Source organism: Pan troglodytes, chromosome 5, assembly GCF_028858775.2.
Source record: "Pan troglodytes isolate AG18354 chromosome 5, NHGRI_mPanTro3-v2.0_pri, whole genome shotgun sequence".
Taxonomy (NCBI): Eukaryota; Metazoa; Chordata; class Mammalia; order Primates; family Hominidae; genus Pan; species Pan troglodytes.
In genome coordinates, this window is record NC_072403.2 from 18963954 (window position 1) to 18982884 (window position 18931).

An 18931-nucleotide genomic window follows, 5' to 3' on the forward strand; every position below is an offset into this window, starting at 1 on the left:
TTTGGGAAGCCGAGGCTTAGGGGATTTGTCGGTAGCAAAAGCGCTGACTCCTGCTTTTTCCTTCCATGGGCTTCTTAACTGTTGCCCAGTCCTCGTATTATGATGGGATACAGGGTTTGCTGGACTGCGTTACGGACATGGGCTTCCTTCGGGTGGCATCAGTTTGGAGAGGCGGTTTGGCGGCGGCGCCCAGAGCCCTAGAGACTTGTGGAGTTGTTGAATGACGCCTGTTTAGAGTAAAACATGGCTGTGATTTTTGGAGTGCTGCTGCTGGTCCCTGCTGGAATGATGCCCAAAGGCCAAAATGTGGAGAGGTGGGGGAGGGGGCGCGCAGCCGCATCTTCCAGGTGAGCCTGGGCGTGTGCGAGCCAGAGCTCCCGCAATCTAATCTGAAGCAGAGCAGTGAAGGCGTGCCGGGCTGCCAGCGACTCTGGGCAGGAGGAGCCCAGAGCGAGGGACCGCCGGCGCGGACCAGGCAGAAGCCTCTGCAGCTGTGGACGCCCCTGTGTGGCTGTGCATTCGCGCGACCCTCCAGGCGGTTCCCGAGCAGCTCACCGAACAGGCTCTGCAGGGCCGCTGGAGGTCATGGAAAAGTTTTAGGCAGCAGATTTTACATTGAAAGCCTTAGCTACTGGCCGGCCTGAAGCTCGTCTCCATGCCTGACACGCACACCTGCTTGGGCAGGCAGATTTTCCTATCAGCTAGGCAGGTTTTGCTGTTCCTTTTGGAAGAACAAACATTACTTAGGATCCCTCCCGTTCTTAGTCGGCCTCTGAAGTGCAGAGTAATGAAATGACTCTGGCTTGGCTAATGTCTTTTCAAAATTAGAGTCCTGCTAGCGTCATTATCGTTTTCTTTGATTAAACTGCAAGAGAGGTTGTGCAGGACACCACCAGGCATCCAAGAGGAAAACTGGGACGGCACTGGAGGAAGGCGCACACACAAAACACATGAACGCCCCTGCTATTAGGTGTAGGGGGGATATACGTTTCTGAGAAGCACACACTGACTGACATGTGTTGGTTACCACATCAGCTGATAACATCGAGACCTATGGAATACAAATGGATTAATCAGATGACCCAAAGCCAGACCTTTCCCATGTAACGCAACAGAGCTTGAGATGCAGGCTAAAATGGTTATTAAATGTCAGTTGCTCTCTTGACTGAATTGCTGCCCAGATGGGCTGCTTCCACAACACTGGGAGTTTATTTAAATTAGTGTCTGTAAATGCTGCTGCAGTAAGGAAAGGTATATGTCCATATTCAAGGATGTGTGTTTACAAGTGTCATTATGAGTGCTGTCACTGGTAAATGCGGTATACCCCGTCAATGGAGACAGGTACGTATTTTAACCTACAGCACATAGTTCTTCTTGAAACGTGCGTCATCTCCACAGCCTCACACACTTCCAAGGAGCTATGTATGGATGCTCACATATCACCTGATAGGATTATTTACCCTCAAAGGATTCTTAAATAGGGGAGACCGAATGTTATAGTGCCTAATTTTTGCCTAATTTCATGCTGCTAATCCTGCCAATCTATTGTGTGGTGCACTCATTTAATCACCAAAATGGAATGAGGTCAGGAGTTTAACCCTTCTTCTTTTACTGCCAGAAACCAAAGCAGCACTGCCCACTGTGGAAGTTCCAATAAAATTTCACTTTGGGCAAGATTGCCCTCCCATGATAGTCTGTAGGGAGTGGATGTTCTTTTAGATAAATTCTCTGGAAGCGATTTGCAATTTGAGTCATATTTTCTACATGCCAGGAGCACCAGCTATTTTAAAACATTTGTATGCTCAAGATCATAATGAGCCAAACAGATTTCCCCGATGTCCTGTTTGGTCAGGCTCTATAGAGGAAGATGCTTCTTAAGGTGAGGCACACCTGTATTATGTCCAGTACCATAAGTGTGCCTGGTTCCTCATTCATCACCGAAGAGGCCACTTGGTGACACCCACAGAAAATTCTGATACAGCTTGAAAGCCCTGCTAGAAATTTTACACAGATGAAATTTTACAAAGGTATTGTTCACTGAGTTTCTTTCACACTTAATTTCTTTGCATATGAAATAGTTATTTAAAGCATATTTTAATAACTTGCAGTTTAAAGACAATCTATAACTAAAGAATAAACTTTAAAGGATAAAATATTTCTGGTTATTGAGAGGTACATAAAAGGTGAAATTACATTTTAGCAATTATCTTTTTGCTCAAGAGTTTTTTTTTTTTTCCTGGTATCTACTAACTAGTATTAAAGATGTTTTGCTAAACTTATTTTAAGTAATTCTGTATTGTTAAGAAACCATAGAACACAATTCACCATTAATGGCCAAAGACAGTTTTTGTTTCCTTCCGTCTTTGCTGTTTTGGTTCAATACTAAAGCTATTTTCAGGTGAGGAAACAAGCTTACATAGGAAAGCCACAGAGTAAATACAGGGGAAAACAAAGACTCACACCCTCATCTGTTTCACTTTAAAACCAAGATGTGGCTGGGCGCGGTGGCTCACGCCTGTAATCCCAGCACTTTGGGAGGCCAAAGCCTGTGGATCACTTGAGGTCAAGAGTTTGAGACCAGCATGGCCAACAGGATGAAACCCTGTCTCTACTAAAAATACAAAAATTAGTCAGCATGGTGGCACATACCTGTAATCCCAGCTACTGGGGAGGCTGAGGCAGGAGAATTGCTTGAACCCAGGAGGTGGAGGTTGCAGTGAGCCAAGATTGCGCCATTGCACTCCAGCCTGGGTGAAGAAGTGAGACTCTGTCTCAAAAAAAAAAAAAGCATCAACAACAACCAAGACACTTTCCACTGTACCTACCATCAAGTTGATTTTTTTAATGGCCATTTATCTCTGCCACCTACACTGAATGTGGAACATTAGGTATTGTGGTGTCTGTTTATATCTGTGTGTGTGTGTGTGATGTATACATGTGCAGTCTCAATAAGCTCGGTTTATTATGGTAAAGAATGAGAAGGAATTGCAGAATTTTCTGCTGCATTTAATTGTTTTTTCCCTCCTTACCTACTTGATAGAGAGGCAGACTTTAGTGGGGATAGAGGGAGAGTAATTTACAACCAGGTAGATTAGAAGTTATGGACATCATAAAGCCATAAGAAACACAGCTAAGTCATCGCTGAACTTATATTAGAAGTTAATAGGAGCATATGATTTAATTTACAAATAGTTAAAAATCAAATTTAGAGAAAATCTATTCTAGAAAGTGAAGTATTTTCTGTATTTAATTTCAAACACATTTCTATTTGCATTTGAACTCCTTTTGAGTCCATTAATAGTGAAGAATAATTTTAGGAATTATAATATATTTAATAATTATGTATTAAGATGTAATTTCAATAGAAATAAAATATTTTAAGTTTTTAAAAATATCTTGAAGCCTCTCAGTCTTATTTTATAATGACACTTAAAAAGTAATAAAATGATGGATTTAGAAACAAGATGTATTGATTGCAACTGCTTGTCAGTGCCTTTTACCTGTAATTTATCAGTAGATCACAGTTGTCTTCATTTTACTATATATGATTCCTATTTTTTAAACATTTATATAGAAATTTACTAATCCATGGACTTGCTAGATGTTTTCCCAAGTTTTGTTTTAGGGATTAGAAACATTTAGCATATTTTCTAATGGATTCCAATGTGAACTTTAGGAATAACAATTTGTCATACTAATTCTCTGCTGTACTGACTGTAGAGTTCATCCATTGAGACAGCCTTTTAGGAGAGAATGCCCTGTGAGTTCCTGTGGATCACATCCCTCATTTTGCAGGTGAGAAAATGAAGATGCATAAGGATCAAGTGAGCAGTCTACCGAGGTTGAACCACCATTTGGTGTCAGGGCTGCTAACAGAACCTGTCCTTGAAGAGGGAAGCAGTTTTCAATTGGGGTTCACAGCTGAATTCTGGAAACGTACTGCCTGTTTTCAGTGTCTCCTCTGCTTGCTGGCTGGGTGATTTGGGAATATTACTATATTAGTTGTGGGGATTCAATGAGATATTTGGTACAAAGCATTTAGCACGGCGCCTTGCGAGAGAAAGTGCTTGAGAAATATTAGCTGCGATTGCTAGCGTTTGTATTGTTACCCCCCAAGTCCAGTTTTGCCTTGGGCATTTCCCCCTGCTATACTGTGCTGCTCTGCCTCTTCTGTAATTAAACTTCCTTGGATTGAGTCCAAGATGAGAGCACCCACTTCTTCTCTATATTTAAACATATATTTCTAACAAGACAAATAAGGTAAGGGTCAGACTGAAGACAGAGTGGTAGGTTCCACCTTGGACAAGAGAAGGAAGGTCAGGAAAAGCCTCTTTCAGTTTCAGAAGCAGTTCAGATCGCATCCACTTCCAAAGGAATTCAGATTGCAAGTACCAAAGATGGCACAGGGTTTTTAAGCAGAGGCGATGTGACCAACTCATCTATCTGTTTGTTTATTTATTTACTTATTTACTTGAGATAGGGTCTCACTCTGTTGCCCAGGCTGGAATGCAGAGGCAAAATCATGGTTCAGGCTATCCTCCCACCTGGTATCTGGGACTATAGGCATGTACCATCACATCTAGCTAATTTGTGTATATATATACATATATTTTAAACTTTTACAGTTGAAATATATATATATATATATATATATATATATATATTTTTTTTTTTTTTTTCTTTTTGTAGAGACAGGATTTCCCCCACATTGCTCAGGCTGATCTTGAACTCCTGGGCTCAAGCAGTCCACCCACCTCAGCCTCCCAAAGTGCTGGGATTACAAGTGTGAGCTGCAGTGCCTGGCCCAAGATGCCCTTTAAAAAAAGTTTATTATGAAAAATTGTACACATATGCAAAAGTGGACATAATAGGATAATTAATTGCCATAGACATATCACTCAGATTCCCCTACTCTTGTATTATGTTAAAGCAAATTTGAGTGAGTTTTTACGATGCTGTTGCTGCTAGTGCCTAGGCAAGGACCAGACAAGACAAGGACCCAGCTCCGTGCTGCTCATAGCTCAACAAAGGATGTTTCAAGACCTTGAGCAGCCAAAAGGCCAAGATTCTGCAATATCTGTTTCAGGCTCAGAGTGTGTCCAATAATACACTTTCAATCACCAGCAATTCAAAGTCAGCTTGTCTTATTTTTAACATAACTTTGAGCTCATATATAATTTTACTAATAATTTCCCCTTTTGTTCTAATATTGCTCTGACACTTTACAGACATCTGTAAATAGTCACTTAGTTTAGGAGAAGACATATTTAAACAATTTGTGAAATCTATAGCTTGAAATATCCTCATTTGTCTAAAGGAGATAAAAACACTCACGTTGAAAAAGGTAATAGATAAAATATATCCATAAAACTTTAATGGGGGTGGGTGAAAGGATCAGTACTTGTTTCCTAGCCCTAAACTTCAGTTTCTTCGGTTCACTAACTTCTATATGAATGGTGAGAACTTTTTGGACTTGACTAGGCTTTGGGGCCTTCTAGAAGTGTCTAAAAGCCTGAAGGGTGGTAGTCCATTGAGCCAGTTAGGAGCCACCATTGATGATGTTCAATGTGGTACTGCTGGTGGACAGGCTACCTGTGCCAGGGGGACAGCTGAGCTGAAAGCCAAGAGATAAAGGTGAGTTTGCTGAAGGCCAGGTAGCCAGAGAGAGGGGCACAGGTGACCTTACTTCACCCCACAGGCTGTAAGGGAGAAAAGGTAAGTCCAAGGAGGCAAAAGTTGCAATAGAACCAGGAACTAAACAAGAATCCAGTTGTTGGTTTGGAAAAGAAGAAATGAATTGTAGAGAGTTTCAGCCCAGGGGAAAAAATCAGCCAGAAGGTTAGCAGTAGACCATTCAAGAGAAGTCATATAATGATTGTTTTTAGTGTTGTATTGTTTTTATACCCAAGGCCAGAGGAAGGATAAAACATGGTCATTTGTTTATTCATGTATCAAGCATTGATGCCTACAGTGAACTTACGTGTGAGTAGAGAGGTAAAGAATGAGTTCCTGCTCTGAGAGAAACAGTCCAGTGAGGGACGCTGCTGTGACAGGCAGACTCAGGATGTCATGGACACGTAGGTGGGGAACCAATCTCCTCCCTGGGGGTGAAGGCCAGCAGGTCATGTAGGACAAGATGGTACTTGGGCTGAATTGAGTAGGATGAATAGGGTTGGGCTGGCAGATACCTGAAGGAAAGAGTCACTGGAAGCAGGACAAAGACCAAGGGTAGAGAAAGGTCAAGAGGCCAGAGGAGGGCATTGAATGCTGCTCTTCCAGCGAGGGTCTGTCCTATCTCCTCATGACTGCTATGTTTCTAGTGCTGAGAACGGTGCACAGGTATTATCCACTTAAGATATGTTCAGTACATGAATGTACATGTTCGTTTATTATGGATCTAGTCAATGAATGTGTGTCCCTTTATTACAGTGGCTGTAAGGACAGTGGTGTGATGTGGCTGGGGGATGGTGAGAAGGGCACCTGGGGAGATGGACAGAGGCCACATACCAAGGGCCTGGGATACCACACTAAGGAGCTGGGACTTGCTCCATGACGGGTTGTAGTATTCCCTGGAGGATTTTTTAAAAAGCATTTTTATTGAGATATAATTCACGCACCACAGAGTTCACTAATTTAAGGTATGTAATTTAATAGTGTTTAAGTCATAGAATTGTCATTCATCACCACAATCAATTTTAGAACATTTTCCTTACACCTAAAAAGCAACTCTGTTCCCCTTAACCTATCCATTCATTATTCTATTCCCTACACCCCATCCCCAAATCCCAGGCAGCCACTAATCTATAGGTTTCCCTATTCTGGACATTTCACATAAATGGAACCATGCAATATATGGTACCTTATATATGGTAGCCATGCAATATATGGCTTCTTTCACTTAGCACAGTGTTTTCAAAATGTATTCATGCTGTAGCATGTATCAGAATTTCATTGCTTTTTATGGCTGAGTAATATTTCATTGTATGGATATATCACATTTATTCACCCATTCATCTGTTGATAGACATTTGGGTTGTTTCCACTCTTTGGCTTTGCTGAACATGCCACTATAAACATTCATGCGTGAGCTTTAGCATGGACACAGGTTTTCATCTCTCTTATGTATGTACCTGGGAGTAGAATTGCTAGATTGCATTGTAACTCCATGTTTAACCATTTGAGGGTCTGCCAGACTCTTTTCCAAACTGGCTGCCCCATTTTGCATCCCCCCAGCAATGAATAGTATATAAAAGTTCAGTTTCTCTACAATTTTTCTGACATTTGTTATTATCTGTTATGGATAATAGCCACCCTGCAGGACTTTTAAGAAAGAAAGTCAGAAGGTTCTAACTGAGTTGGTGGTCAAGAAAAAGAGTTAATTCAGTCCACTTAAGAAAACTAGTGATTTTAGACACCTTACATAAATGTATTTAAATTACGCTTTATAGCTTGTGTATCTTATTTCCTTGCGGTCATCAGAACAACCTTTTACAGTTGGAATTACTCTTGTGACCATTTAAGAGAAGAGGGTCAGAGAGTCAGAGTAGCTCATGGCTTCCTAAATGTCACCTGCCCATGCTGCTGCAGCTGAGCTGTCTGTCCGGTTCTGGCTCCCACCTTCGGGCAATCAAGCCACTTTCAGCTGCCTGGAGATTCACACTTTACTGAACCTCTGAGGAGTGACTGTTTATTTTGGCCAATTAAGTTTAACTTCTTAAAGCAATTAATTAAATGTGAATATGATCATTCAGGGAAATTTGGGCAAAGATGAACACCCAAAGCAAACCGTCAATTCATTGAAAAGTTGAAGTGGAAATTATCTGATGAAGAGGGTGTTTGGTTAGAATGAGGAGGCCGAGGGGACCTCCAATGCCTCTACCTGCTTTTAAGTTTCTTCCACCTGTAAAATGAATTTACTTCCATTCCGCTGGAGGTGCCTAAAACCTATCTAGATCAGGGGTTAGTAAACTATGGCCCATGGGCCCTCTGCCTATGTTTGTAGGTTGAGAATGTTGTTTGCGATTTTAAATGGCTGGAGAAAAATCAAAAGAAGAAGAATAATTCATGAAACAAGATACTTATATGAAATTCAGATTTTAGTGTCTGTAAATACAGTCTTATTGGGAAACAACCATGCAAATTGCTTGCACACTGTCTATGGCACCTTTCAAGTTACAACTGCAGACTTAAGTTGTCACAGAGACTAAGTTGTCACAGAGACTCTCGAAGCTTAAGATATTTATTCTCTGGCCTTAAAAAAAAAAAAAAAAACTTTGCCAACTCCTGGTGACATCAAAGTTGCTGTAAATAGAAAGTATCTCTCCTGGCTGGGTGCGGTGGCTCACACCTGTAATCCAGTACCTTGGGAGGCTGACGTGGGTGGATCGCTTGAGCCCAGGAATTCGAGACCAGCCTGGGCAACATGGCGAAACCGCATCTCTACAAAAAGTACTAAAATTAGCCAGGTGTGGTGGTGCATGCCTGTAATCCCAGCTACTTGGGTGACTGAGGTGGGAGGATCACCTGAGCCCAGGAGGCAAAAGTTGCAGTGAGCTGAGATCACACCACTGCACTCCAGGCTGGGCCATAGAGGGAGATCCTGTCTCAAAATAATAATAATAATAAAAAAAAAAAACAAAGTACCACTCCTGACCATTTTAGCATCATAGTCTGATTTTAGAATTGAAAATGACCCTGTAGATTATCCAGTGTCCAATTACATATCTGTGTCGTTCCCCTGAATTGCAGTGTTGGTCTTTTCAAAAGCTATTTGATGTTGTGGGATACTCAGAGGCACAGGTTTAAAATGAAAATCAGCCTACAAAGAAATAACTGATCTGAATTCAGTTTGTGGAGTATCTTTAGTGTTCCCACTCCCACCCTGACCTTTATGTGGGCTTCAGGCTGGCACATGTTACAAAGAGGGATGACTTTTCTAATCCCCACGTAAGAGTTAATCATCTTGACTCTGTTATTGTTTCAATGTGAACTTTAGAACAATTGCCTCTGCTATTTTGGCACATGGAGATTTGCCTCCACGGTAATTATTTTGCAACCCACAAAAGTAATTATAAAATCAAATAATTTTCTTCTAAACAAGCTGTAACCTCAGCAGAGGCTCTTGGGGGGAAAAAGTTCCCGTTCTTTCGTTCTCATTTTTAGGACTGTGACATTCTGCTTCCCTTGTCCCCTTACCTCGGTTCTGAGGTTATTTCAAGTACAATAGCAATCGGTAGTGAAGCACCATCTTCTTTTGATGCAGTCTCCTCGAAACAGTAGCACTGCTCCATGTCTATGAGTAGAAAGAGTAAGGAACAAGTAACAGAAGGGGAAAGCAAAAGTGAATGGAATTCTTCTGGCCATGGAAAGTAAAAGAAAAAAATGGGGTCGGGCACGATGGCTCATGCCTGTAATCCCAGCACTTTGAGAGGCCGAAGCAGGCAGATTACTTGAGGCCAGGAGTTCGAGACCAGCCTGGCCAAGATGGCAAAACCCTGTCTCTACTAAAAATACAAAAATTAGCCGGGCATGGTGGCACTTGCCTATAATTCCAGCTACTTGGGAGGCTGAGGCTGGAGAATCACTTGAATCCCGGAGGCAGAGGTTGGAGTGAGCTGAGATCGAGCCACTGCACTCCAGCCTGGGTGACAGAGCGATACTCTGTCTCAAAGAAAAAAAAAACGGGAATAACAGCCTACCAGACTCAATTGCATATTAGTTTGAATTATTGAGAGATGCATTATAGGGAGATGTTGCTGATTCTGAAGGTGTTCTCAGTAAGATTTGGCACCAGTATGTCCTCGCACAACTTGAAGGCTGAAATCTGCTGCACAATTAGGGACCATCCCTCTCTGACAGGCTGGACATCTACCAGAATTAGGTTCTTTCTTGAAAGACTTGAAGTCTGTTTATGAGCAACTGTTTGTCTGACATATCCAGTGGAAACTATAGATTGTGTTTATTTATGTTTGGAAACTGTCACCGGTCTGATGAGCTGACCTAATCCACATGATGAGAGGATGCGTAGAGAAGCAGATCTTGGCTGCAGGGACATCGCTGATCTGCTACATTTTCAAGAATCACGTCTGCAAATTTCAGTAACTCACTGATTTATGCATCCCTTTACCATCCCCCTGAAAATTAAACAGGCCACCAGACAGGAGCTCATCATCCTCAAAATGAACATACAGTGAACCTTTTTTGCCTGCCCAAAGCCTTAATGTGCTCATATCCAGAACAAATAGTATGTGGCTGTTTTCTACTAGTCATGATATGAATTATTCATGCACTATTAAGCAGCCTGTGGTCGGAACACCACTACCCAAAGTAAAACTGAATACAAAAGAAGAGGCTTTAATATCTGCAGCTGAAAATGCCCTTTGCCGTGGGAGTAGAAATGATGGGCTACTGGACCCCTCCCATCCTTGTCCCAGGTCTTTGAGGTTGAATCTGTGAATATCAATGCAGATTCCTGTGGTAAGACACTAGAAATGGCTTGGAATACCTGAAAAGTGTAGTAGTCATTGGGCTGCATGCCTAGGTTAATTTTTTTAGTTTTTCTAGAGGGCAAAAGAAGGAGAACTTATACAAAAAGGAGTATCAGGCCAGGCCCAAGCTGGTAGACTGCTTGAGCCCAGGAGTTCAAGACCAGCCTGGGCAACATAGTGAGACACCATCACTGCAAAAATACAAAAATTAGCGGGCATGGTGGTGCGTGCCTATAGTCCCAGCTGCTTGGGAGGCTGAGGTAGGAGGATTGCTTGAGCTGGGGAGGTTGAGGCTGCAGTGAGCCAAGATTGTGCCACTACACTCTAGCCTGGGTGACAGAGCAACACTCCATCTCAAAAATAAAACAAAAAGCAAAAAAGAGTATAGTCAAGAAATAGAAAGTAAAGAAACATATAATAGAAGAGTTATTCTTTGGAAAAAGAAAACTTAACAAGCATCTTGGAAGACGCCCATATACAAACCAGATAAAAGGGAGATTGCTCTGGTTTAGGCCAGATTGGCAGGCCTGCCGTGACATAGTGCCGTAGAGTCCTGGAATTTTTCAGAACGATAGTTTAAAAGTTGTTCCCTGCTGTCCTCCATTTAGATGAGATACACTGTATTGTAGGGTGGCACTTGCATCTCTAGAATATAAGCATCACCTCATAACAGTGGACATTATATCCCAAATTTAATTCTAGGAAGACGACATCTAATAGAATAACCTGTGATGTAAGTCAGGTATAACCAGATAAGTCATATGTTATTTGTGTGTGTGTGTGTGTGTGCAGGTGTGTGTCTGTGTGTATGGGTGTGTATGGAATGTCCTAGGGCAGAGTTAGTTTTGGAAACATGTATGTATTGGCTAAAGAATTACATTACATCATATAGAAATTGGTAGGAATATAACATTTTTAGATTCAAATTATTTCCAGAAGAATGTTTAATCTCATGCCAACGTGAATAATCACCTCTTTAAAAAAAGCAACTGCTCAGAATGAAGTTGGAACAGTTGTATAGTCCCTGTGCTCTCCTCTTAACATTGTTGATGGTTCCAAAATGCACCCCTGGTTTTATAAACAAGAGTTGAGGACCAGACAGGAATGACATTTCGCTTTTAAGCCATAATTGTGACAGATGGGTCAGTGTGCATTGCTAACTCCAAATACATAATTAGCCATAATGAAATGGTACAAATTTGCTTTGAAAATATCGTAGCCTAAATCGCAGTCAGATTTAACTGGGAGAATTTCCACCATGATTTTAGAAAGCAAGTATGGCTTATTTTTATTGCAGAAATCTAAGAGTGCAATTCCTGGCAGTGTTTACCAGAGAGAAGGAATTAGCAGCCTCTTGGGAGGGTTAGGAAAACAGAGCGCCCCTGGGAATCAGGCTCTTAAGTTTCAGTTCCAGTAGCCTCCAAACCAACTGGGCTCAGACAGGTCATTCAGTCTCCCTGTGTTTTAAAATTCTGTGATATTTTAAAATTCTCTGTTTTCCTTCTTGCAAACGGGCGCCAGGTATAGGAGGGTCAAGCTTTTTTTCCAGAGGGTCTTGAAAAGATGTAGGAGGTATCTGGAGACTTTTCACAAACAAAAAACACAGGGAGTCTTGTGCTTTTATATCCATAGTGCTGGCTTGTAGAGAGGGAGGAAGGAGACGGATTTCTCTTTTCTTCCCGTCTTCTCCTCTCTGTTCATGGTGGTGGTGGGTGGGAGAATGGAGGGCCAAACAGGCATGTGTGTGTGATTCACAGGGTGGGAGGATGACAGCCCTTTCATCTCAAGGTGAAAGCGCAGAGGGAGCCCTAGAGCTAGAGGAACAGATGGCAGCGTTGTTGCTGCTACATTGCTTCTGGCTGTGCATGTGCTCCCCCCCGTGCCCAGCCAAACCTCTTCGGACTGTGCAGGTCACAGAGTAATGGCCAACTCTAAAGATCAATGTCCTGAAGGCTGCTCTAGACACCAGAGTACCTTGCTGATGGCCAGTCCCCTGTCAAAAAAATAAAAATAAAAATAAATAAAAAAATAAGAAGTCTGCATGTCTTAAGCAAAGGTGGTTGGGCTGAGGTCTTCTAGGAAGCACAGATCCTTTTCAGAGTTCAGTCCTCTGCAATACAGCTAAATCCACAGGTATCACAGAATTTAAAAAATGAACAGCTGGGTCTATGACTTAGGGATCTAAGGGATTAGAGAGGATTAGGGACTGGTTGGGAAGTGGGTGGGGAGAAAGAGGGTACCGGCTACCGAGTACCTGCTCCTTTGGTCTCTTGCAAATGCTCTCTTACTTTGCTTGCTTAAGGATATTCAGAGTCACTATTTGTTGGGGTTTTTTTCTTTCTTTGTCCTGCAAGAGTTTAAATTAGCCTTATTGCTTGTGAGAAAATAATTTTCTGCCTAGTGTTTAAATATATTGAGGTCAGTACTGTTGTATCCAGTCCAAGGTGATAAGGCAGAAAAGACAAGTTCCTTCATTTGTCTTTTATGCCAACGGGAAGTGTGGTCTGGCTAGTCCTCGGGTCCATGTTACTGCAACAGAAACCAGCAGAAGCAGTGCTCTTCCTACCAACACTTCTCAAGTTAAGGGGGCTATGTTGTGCTTCTTTGCTATTTAGTGTCCCAGAGCAGCTCTGATTACACTGTGAGAAACTATAATTCAAGTTCTATGGTTCAATGTTGAGGTTTTTGCCAACTTCAATGAGATGTTTTCCAAAATGTGTTCCACCTAACACTTGCTGCACAGGATGGTAACAATAATATGTGGAATTTTTTTTTTTTTTTTGAGACAGAGTCTCACTCTGCCACCCAGGCTGGAGTGCAGTGGCGCAATCTAGGCTCCCTGCAACCTCTGCCTCCTGGGTTCAAACGATTCTCCTTCCTCAGTCTCCCAAGCACCTGGGATTACAGGCATGCACCACCACACCCAGCTAATTTTTTGTATTTTTAATAGAAACGGGGTTTCACCATGTTGGCCAGGCTGGTCTCGAACTCCTGACCTCAGGTGATCCACCTGTCTAGGCCTCCCAAAGTGCTGGGATTACAGGTGTGAGCCACCGCGCCCGGCCTGATGTATGGATCACACTAGGGTGGAAAACTGAGCGGAACAAAGTTAAGCAAATGTTTTTGTCTCAGAGCCCCTGGTGTGAAAATGTGCATTGGAAATCTCTAAGAACAGGGTATAGATGCTTCTTTACCCACATGCATTTTATCACACATATGTCTTGTTTTTTGTTTGTTTGTTTTGCAGAGTGCCACAGGTGACTAATGTCCTAGAGGAAAATTAATGTGCTGCGTTAGAATCTTCCAATAGAAAGTACTGTATTGACTGACTACATTCCCACTTGTGAGAGATAAAGAAACACACACAACACTGAGATTCCTTTGTGATTTGTTCTTTTCTACCAGAAGCTATTAGCTTGAAACTATAGCATAGTAATTGAGAAGAAATGTTTCCACTGTTGCTGGATATACTTATTCAGTGATTTTTAGTTAACAGAGATATAAATGCAAATTAAATTATTATATCAATCATACTTTTGCTTCAATCAATCCAGGAATCAGGAGCTTCCTCTTTTCCATAGCAGGCAGTATGACAGAATGATAGGGCAGGGTTGATGCTTCTGGAGACCTTGTGATTGCAATGCCTGGAATATTTCGGGTCAGGGTTTTTCAGGCTGAGGACTGTTGACATTTTATGCTGGATAATTCTTTACTATTGGGGAGTGTCAGGTGCGTCCTATACATTGTAGGATGTTTAGCAGCATCCCTGGACTCTACCCACTAGATGCCAGTAGCACCCACCTCCCATTTGTGGCAACCATAAGTATCTCTAGACCTTGCCAAATGTCACCTTGGAGACAAGATTGCTCCTGAGTTGAGAGCCACTGAATAAGGAGCAAGGTGGGTACTGCTGACCACGAGTGAGTTCACCAAAGCAAGAGTTCAGTGTGGACTAGTGTCTAGGAGGAGGCTTTGTATGAAGAGGCTGGTTTGGATTAGTAGATTGTGGAAGGGAGAAATGCTATGTGGGGGAATAACATGAACACTGGCAGAGGGAAGGAAGGAAGAGTAAGTGTACTGGCTTTTTGGATATTAGCAGTAATAACATTGCTTATTCACTTATTATGTGCCAATTATGAGAATTAATCTAATCTTCCGGGGATAGATACTATTTATCTCAATTTGGTAGAAAAGGAAAATAAGGCTCAGTTGAACTAGATAGTATGCCTGAGTCTCACTGGTAGTAAGTGTTGGGGTTAGAGTTTGAAACCAGGTTTCTTTTAATTACAAGACTGTATTAAAATGATATGAATTTGAAAGAACATCAGGTAAGATTAAAGAATGTTAAATTGTAGACAGAAATGTCTGGACTTCAGGGGATGCCCTGCATAAAGTAACGGCAGAGTCTTCAGCAGAGGAGTGGTTTGGTGAAAAGGGCATATTGGATTCATCTCGCAGCATCAGCCGTGCAGAAGGGATGGGGAATTGATTGGAAGTGGGCTGAGATGATGTGGGGCTGAGCAAGCTATAGTACAGGTGTGGAGGAGTGGGGCTTGGCATGGCTAGTGACGGCAGAATTTAACGGGCTTCACTCATATAGTATTGCCATCATTCAGCAGGCAAAATACAAAGAGAAGGTAATTACTAGCTCTCAAGATGGCTACAAAAATAGATGGAGGAGCATACTGACATGAAATGAAGCTACGTAGCTAGGAGTACAGTGTTGAGTTGACATTACGTATTATTGAAGAGTTTCAACAGGTGTTGGCAAACTTTGTCTGTAAAGGGTCAGATAGTAAATATTTTAGGCTTTCACCATACGGTCTCTGTTGCAATGACTCTACCCTGCTGTTCTAGTGCAAATGCAGTGAGAAGCAGTGCATATGTAAATAAGAATGGCTGTGTTCCAATAAAACTTTATTTATAAGGAGAGGCAGCAGGCCAGATTTGAACTGAAGGTCAGATTTGTGCACCCCTGGTGGACTCTCAAGTGTGACAGACAGAACAGGCACAGACCCCAGATGTGCCACTTGCTAGTTGTGTGACCTTCTCAGACTAAGCCTCAGTTTCTGCATCTGTAAAATGGTGAATCTGATAGCATCCACGTTTAGAGTTGGTGGTAGGATTAAGTGAGATAATGTGAAGTGCTTGGCACTGACCCTAGCATATAGTAAGTGCTGAATAAATTGTGGCTTTTATTGTTATTGTGGTTACAAGTATTATTTTTATACTCCTGGCCTTTTTTCCTTCTTTATTTTCATTGTATTAAATGCATTCACACTGAATTCATGCTTGTGAGTGCAACAGATGTTTTATTTGCACTTGTTTTCTCTAGATTTCTTGAGTTTGAAGGATAATAAGGAAAATATCTGTAGTTCCTACCAATGAGGATTGTTATAAGTATAAAATTCATGTGAAGAAACTTACACAGAGTTTCCTGTCACTTAGCACTCAATATATTATAGCTAACGGGGAGGAAGAGAAGATGTTGAAAAATAAAGTATTACAATGCAGAACATAAAAAAATTAATTACTTAGAAGTCTTGTGGAATTTCAATTAAATAGGAAATCTGATGGAGATTTTAGCATTCAGTGTACATAAACAGTTTAGTTTTTCATGTTTGGAATCAATTAATTGCTTGGCTTTGTTAATTAGGGATTCCCTGAAGTAGAATCCATTGCTCATAAACTAGGAATGTTAAAGCCAGTCAAGGCATTTGCTTTTCAAAATGATCTGTTTGTATTATAGCTGAAACAAGATAAATCACACATGTGAAACAGCTGTCTGTTGGTAGTGAAGAATAGTTTCTGTTCTACACCTTGAGAATACTCATTACAAACACTCATTCATGTGCTGAGACAATGATCATTCAGTAATGTATAGAAGAGGTGAAAGCAGAACTCACTCAACTAGGTCTAGTTTCTTTAGGATCATGTGTTCAGAGGATACAGACAGCAGGATTTATTAGCCTGAGCACTACTGACATTTTGGGCCAGATCATTCTTTATTATGGAAGACTGTCTGGTGCATTGCAGGATGTTCAGCAGTATCCTGGCCTCCACCCACTAGACGCCAGTAGCAGATGTCCCCCACCCCACCCCAGTGGTGACAATCAAAAATATTCCCAGATATTTGGCCAAATGTCTCATGGGAGGCAAGATTACCCCTGGTCCAGAACCACTGATGTAGACTGATGTTTAACAGTGCCTGGAGACATTATGTCCCAACATATCCAAGCAATAATAACTTATTCATATTGGAATATATGCCTGATTTCTCAGGATAGTCTTAATTTCGGGTATTCTGCCCCACTGATCTAATGTAATTGGAACCCCATGTATTCTGATATTTTTTTCAATTTGAAAATAGAGTGACCATCCCTATGCAGTGTTTGTCTATTTTAGGACTTAGCTGGAATACTTAGTTGGAATATGTTTATTGTGCCACCATTCACTTTTAGACTTTGTGAATTTTGCTTAGACAAATAGTTGATGTACTTCATACTGGTTAGCAACATTGAATGTGGTTATATCCCAAGAGTGATGTAAGTCTACCACTAGTTTAATTGAAACGAATTCTATTAAAACTTTAAGATGCGGGGTGATACAATTTTTTGGTCTGATTCTTCTCATGGTCATTGATTGTTTTTAGTAATATGCCACATTACATGTGGCTGGGAAGGGATGACTTTTTAGGTGCATGAGGGAGGTATTGTTCTACCTGTCTACCAGGACACCTTTCCAGGTAAATTCTGGCACATTGGCTATATTCCCTGAAACAAGTTCATTTATTTTTAGGATGCATTTCATTTGTAAAATAAGATTGACATTACTCATGTCTTTAAAACAAGTATTAAAAATTGCCACTTTTCTTTTTGACTCACCTTTGCCCAAGGAAAACAACAGTAGTAAGAAAAATGAAATCAAAGTTTGCATTTCTTACTGGGTTGACACCAAGTGCTAAATGTAAATGTCTGTTTAACCTGTATTAAGATGGCCACTTACAGAGGATATGGAGAAAGATGTCAGTATTTAAATTATCTTGAAAATATTTACAGTAAGAGCATATGTAGTTTTCTGTATCACTATTCTGACCCTTATGGAATTTACTAGTGTAATGAAACACCCAAATTTCAGCATCAGGAAAAGCAATTCTAGAATATAATATGTTACCTAATGCTGCAGAATAATTACCCATGGAGATATATTTCAGATATTATATAGCCTGTGAATAATTTTGCCAACTCATTCCTTAGTCTATTCTATATTTACCATTTGTTGAAGAGACACATTATATACTGAACATCAGTACCTTGAAAAATAATTGTGGCCCATAGTATTTTAAATGTTGGCTATCCTAAAACATTAAGTTCAGCTTATTTATTTTATTCGGAGTCTGTTTATATGTAATAATGTGCTTTTATTCTCCTCTCCATTTTATTTTATAGCATTTTACTGTAACAGAAGACCTATATAAACAAATGACAAAGCATCTGTTAGCTTTGAGCCCTTAGTCCTTGTGAGGTCATGATTATGCAGTAGAATAAATCCTATTGTTGCTATGTTTACAGCAGTGTTTTCTAGATTCTTTTTATTTGTGCATACAGGATATCCCTGTGCCTTATATATTTACATGATATTTACTTTGTCATAAAATTTTTATTGTTTGAGAATATGGAAGATGTTATGAAAGATTTTTTTTTTTTTTTTTTGACATGGGGTCTAGCTCTGTTGCCAGGCTGGAATGCAGTGGCACGAACATGGCTCACTGCAGCCTTGAACTCTGGGCTTAGGTGATCCTCCCGCCTCGGCCTCACGAGGACTATAGGCATGCAACCACCATGCCCTGCCTAATTTTTATTTTTTATAGAGACAGGGTCTCACCATGTTACCCAGGTTGGTCTTGAACTCACGCAATCCACTCACCATGGCCTCCCAAAGTGCTGGGATTACCGGTATGAGCTACTGTGCCCAGCGATATGAGAGATGTTTTGTTATTCTTTTATGTTGTTATTTTTAGTTTTGGTCAAAATTTCCCATTAGAGGAAGTCTCGATTTTGTGAAATTAAAAAAAGTTCTGCCTCTATTTCTGAAAGTCGTAAAAATTAACGTGACTTCTCTTTTCCCACTCTTATGATTTCATTGTTTTTCCAGAGTGCTAAGGCATTCATCCTAACTTGCAACTACATATATAAGGAGGCAACTCTAGGAAGAATACGCCAGCCAGACCCCCCAAAATTAGGAATTACACAAAATTGCCTTTAAACTCTCTTATTTAAACTTTAGATTTTTAATGTCAACAAAATTCTTCTCATTGCTTTTTGGCAGGGCTATGATTTGGAAGAATGAAATGAGACTATTTTCCCCTCTGTACCTGTTTCCAGCCCTAACCAAACTGTAGACATGCATGTGTTTGAAGTGACTTTTCATTTTCACTGTGCAAT

General features: G+C 40.9%; 1 protein-coding gene across 14 annotated transcripts in view; it reads left to right on the forward strand.

The window, feature by feature from the left end:
- The window catches only part of PHACTR1 (phosphatase and actin regulator 1), a 574604-nt gene that overhangs the window by 296110 nt on the left and 259563 nt on the right, over positions 1–18931 (forward strand). The window lies entirely within an intron of this gene.